Raw genomic sequence first — 5,035 nt, 5'->3', positions numbered from 1 at the left:
TAAACTTCCATAATATCAAACATGATCTAAATTAGCCATCACCATGACTTATCAATATCAAACATTTTCTCAACCAAACATGGCCATATTATAAAATTATTTACACAAAATAGGTATATTGCTATACATGCCATACTTAAGTAGTTGTACAAGCCATTTACCAAGATAAAAGTCCTTTGGATAGTGTGATCGAACTTTCGACCTGTCCCGATTCCTGAGCCGGATTGTTCAAAACTACAATGAATGAAAAGGAAGGAGTAAGCATAAATGCTTAGTAAGTTCATATGTAAATAACAAGTAACATAACAATACAAATATACCAAACAACTTTAGCATGGTATCACCAAAACATATATCACATTTCTAAACATCATTCATCATCTTACCACCTTATGGTTGTTGTATCTATTTTCAACCCGAGGGTTAATAACATACCTGTACAAAGTGTCCATTTCACAACACTTACCAAAACGTCACTTGCATCTTAAGTGTTCTTCCATTTCACTAGAAATTTCACCCGTTGAACACATCGAATACAACTTCGGATACGGATAATTTGCACATAAGTGCCTCATATGTAATCAAGAAATCATGTAACCCGCCCCTAAGTGAACTCGGACTCAACTCAACGAGCTCGGGCGTTCGCATCCATAAGTGAACTCGTACTCAACTCAACGAGTTTGGACATTCGCATCCATAGGTGAACTCAGACTCAACTCAACGAGTTCGGATGCTTAACCATCCTAGTGACATGTCACTTGTATCCTAATCTATTCCTAAGGTTCAAACGGGCTTTTTCCCTCGATCTCATATTTGTCATCTTCCATGGAATATCGGAACCGATACTTGGTAGCAATTCATATTTATCAAGTAGTAAACATAATTTGCATATTACTCAACATTAACCACAAAGCATAATATTTCACGATTAAAAATCAGCGTATCATATAATTAACATCAATAACTTAAAAATAACAATTATGCTACATTATTTACACATGAACTTACCTTGGTACCAAAATATAAAGATTTTGCAATTTAGTCCACAATCTTTTCTTTTCCTCGATTGCGACTTGAATCTCGCTTCTCTTGATCTATAATGCCAAATTCATCTTATTTAATACATACATTCATCAAAACAGCATTTAATACGAACTTTGGAAAAATTACACTTTTGCCCCTAAACTTTTGCATAATTACACTTTTGCCCTAGGCTCTGAATTAAACTTTATTCCTTATTCTTATGTTTTATAACATGCTGATCACTTTTCCTTCTATGGCAACATCAAATTCTCTCTCTAACATATACTTGTGACTATTAGGTATTTTTGCCGATTAAGCCCTTTTACTCGTTTTCACTCAAAACCGAGTAGCACAAGTTGTCTAACATAATTTAAAACCTCATTTTCTATCATAAAACATCAAAATACACAAATTTCACCTATGGGTATTTTTCCAAATATAAACCCTAGGCTGAATTATTGCTAACATAAGCTTAATCGAAGCTAAAGGGATTTCAAAACGTAAAGAACATTAAAAGCGGGCTTGGAATCACTTACTATGGAGCTTGGAAGCTTGAAACAAACCCTAGCTATGGAGAACCCTTGAAATTTCGGCCTAATGAAGAAGATGGACAAAATTGGCTTTTAATTTTGTTTTTAATTCATTTTAATAACTAAATGACCAAAATACCCTTACTACTAAACTTTCCAAAAATTCCTTCCATGTCCTAATTTTGTCCATGAACTTAAAATTGGTCAAATTTCTATTTAAGACCGCCTCATTAATATTCCAAAACAATTTCATACTAAAAACTTCTAGAATGCAAGTTTTGCAACTTATTCGATTTAGTCCCTACTTTCAATTTAAGCACTTTAGGCATAGAATTTCATCACGAAATTTTCAAACAATCATGCAATCATATCATAATCATCAAAATAATTATAAAATAATTATTTCTATCTCGGATTTGTGGTCACGAAGCCACTATTCCGATTAAGCCCTAATTCAGGATATTACAACTAATGTCTAAGCTACCAATTAAACAAGGAATCACAAAACTCCCTGGATCTTTCAATTTGTTGGCCAGCTTATTCTGCAGAATGGCTGAGCACACTGCATCCATCTCCACATGCGATGCCTCATCCAACTTCTGCTTATTTGCTAAAATCTCCTTTAAAAATTTAACTGCGTTTGGCATCTGTGAAAGAGCTTCGATAAACGGTAAGTTAATATGCAATTTCTTTAATAGTTTAAGGAATTTACCAAATTATTCATCTGTGTGGTCTTTCCTTGTCGCATTGGGGTATGGCACCCGTGGTTGGTACTCTTTACTTATTGATTTTTGACCACTGTGGATTACCTCACCTTTACCTTTACTTACCACAATTCCTTGCCTCGGTTCTAGTTCAGGTTCAACTAACCCTTCCTTATCTTGAACGGTAATTGTGTTGAGTTGTTCCCTTGGGTTAGATTTAGTGTTACTCGGCAGACTACATTGTGGTCATTTAGAAATTAGTTTAGCGAGCTGTCCTATCTGAGTTTCGAGCCCTTAGATCGATGCTTGTTGATTCTTAAGTGCTGTTTCGGTATTCTGAAAGCGAGTTTCTAACACCAAGATAAACTTTGTTAGCATCTCCTCAAGGTTTGGCTTCTTTTCTTGTTGGTAAGGGGGTTGTTGAAAACCTGAAGGATGTTGTGGCCTTTGATTCCCTTGACCACCCCACGAGAAATTGGAATGGTTCCTCCAACCTGCATTATATGTGTTACTATATGGGTTATTTTGAGATCTAGAATTATTGTTACCCATGTATTGGACTTGTTCCTCCTCGATGCTAGGGTTGAAAGATTGATATTCTGTGTGTACTCCTTCTCCATTAGAATCGCACCTCATCACGGGATGTACCTGAGTAAAACCACATAAACCGTCAATTTTTTTATTTAAAAGTTCTACTTAGTTAGATAGCAAAGTAATTGCATCGAGGTTGAAAACACTGGCTGCTTTTGTCGGCTTTGTTCTTATGACTTGCCACTGATACTTATTTAGTGACATCTCTTCAATAAATTCATAAGCCACTTCAGGTGTTTTGTTATTGATAGTCCCACCAGTAGCTGCGTCGATAAGTTACCTTGTTGAGGGGTTCACACTATTGTGAAACGTTTGAACCTGCAACCATAAAGGTAACCAATGGTGAGGGCACCTTCTCAATAGATCCTTATATCTCTTCCATGCATCATAGAGTGTTTCTAGATCCATCTGCACAATAGAAGAGATATCATTCCTCAACTTAGCCGTTTTAGCCAGCAAAAAATATTTAAGTAAAAATTTTTCGGTCATTTGTTCCCAAGTAGTGATTGACCCTCATGGTAACGAGTTCAACCACTGTTTAGCTTTGTTCCTCAAGGAAAAGGGAAATAACCGAAGGTGAATGGCATAATCAGAAATGCCATTAATTTTAAATGTGTCGCAGAATTCCAGAAAATTCGCTAAGTGGGTGTTTGGCTCCTTATCTTGCAAACCATCAAACTGAACAAACTGCTGGATCATTTGAATTGTGTTAGGTTTCAGTTCAAAATTATTTGCAGCAATAGCAGGCCTGACTATACTTGACTCAGTTCCTGTTAAAGTAGGTTTAGCATAATTATACATAGTGCGCAGAGCAGGATTCTAATTTACTGGATCAGCAGCAACCGCAGAAGGTAGCGAATTTTCCTAATTTTTAGCTATCTCCTCGGTTGTGGTGTGAATATCGTCCTTTTGCCCTTCCTCTGTGTATCTTAGGCTTCACCTTATTTCTCTTTAATTTCTGCGAGCTGTGTGATCAATCTCACTATCAAAAAGTAATGGTCCCGACGGGTTTCTTCTAGTCATAAACTATAAAAACCTACCAGAAGGAAGAAGAAAATTTAGTAACAAAAATCAAAATAAAATTTAAATTGCAATAAAATAAATGGCAAAAGTAATAAAAATTAAGTGTTCCTAATATCTTAGTTCCCCGGAAACGGTGCCAAAAACTTGATGTGATGTAAATCGTGATAAGCTTTATAATTTATGAATGTCCATTCTTGAAACCTAACTATTATCATGACAAATGCAAGCGCACCTTATCGAACAGTAGTATAGTTTATGGCAAGACCGAGATGTTGAACCCAAAGGAACTAAAAGTACTAGTGTTAACTTTCTTTTTATTATCTAGCCTAAAAATAAAGGGGTTTGTTTTATCTAAACTAATTACTAAACTAAGAATCCACAGAAAGTAAATTGGGGAAATAACTTTTGGGAAAACTGAATGATTTGGACAATACCCAGGGGAAAAATCCACATAGACTTCACTCATTATTAACTCTGAATTAGACGATTTATTCATTTGACTTGATCCGTAGAAATCTCTAAGTTATATTATTATCTCTCTCGAGACTAACAACATCTAACCCTAGGTTGATTAATTGAAATCTCTTTCTAATTAAAACCCCTAGTGTTGCATTAACTCAATCTATAGATTCCTTTATTAGGTTTCACCCTAATCCGACAAAATTATGTCACCCTATGTCTAGGCGTGCAATCAACTCTGCTTAATTGTGCTAGATCTACTCTTAGACAGGGATTTTTGCTCCTCTGAATAAGCACATCAATACTTGAATCAATATCTTGGAATATTAAAGCAAGAATTAAGAACTCATAATTAAGAACAAGTCAAATATTTATCATATAATTCAGAAAATAATAACAAGATCCGTCTTAGGTTTTATTCCCCTTAGATATTTAGGGGATTTAGTTCATAAGTGTAAAAGAAAACATCTCAGAAGAATAATGATAACAAAACATGAAGAAAACCCAAAAACTCCTGAAGGAAATTGAAGGGAGATTTTCAATCTTGAAGGATAATCCGGCTTCTGAGATGGATCAATTGACTTTCTTCGAGTAATTCCTTGCCTCTTACTCCGTGTGTCTCTTTCAAGTACCTCCTAGGGTGTTTATATAGGCTTTAGAATGCTTCTAAACCCTCAAGAGTGGCCTTTTCCGAATAGGACTAGA

General features: G+C 35.3%; 1 non-coding gene across 1 annotated transcript; it reads left to right on the top strand.

Annotated features, from left to right (window-relative positions):
• The first annotated feature begins 3,182 nt into the window (after nucleotides 1-3,182).
• Nucleotides 3,183-3,289, top strand: LOC128289814 (small nucleolar RNA R71). Its single transcript, XR_008279458.1, has one exon. It is a non-coding gene; the product is annotated as a small nucleolar RNA R71 (small nucleolar RNA).
• Nucleotides 3,290-5,035: the final 1,746 nt, after the last annotated feature.

The sequence above is a fragment of the Gossypium arboreum genome, chromosome 2, assembly GCF_025698485.1.
Source record: "Gossypium arboreum isolate Shixiya-1 chromosome 2, ASM2569848v2, whole genome shotgun sequence".
In the NCBI taxonomy this organism is placed as follows: Eukaryota; Viridiplantae; Streptophyta; class Magnoliopsida; order Malvales; family Malvaceae; genus Gossypium; species Gossypium arboreum.
The sequence above is the reverse complement of the archived record's forward strand: the minus strand, read 5'-3'. Positions and strand labels throughout refer to the sequence as shown.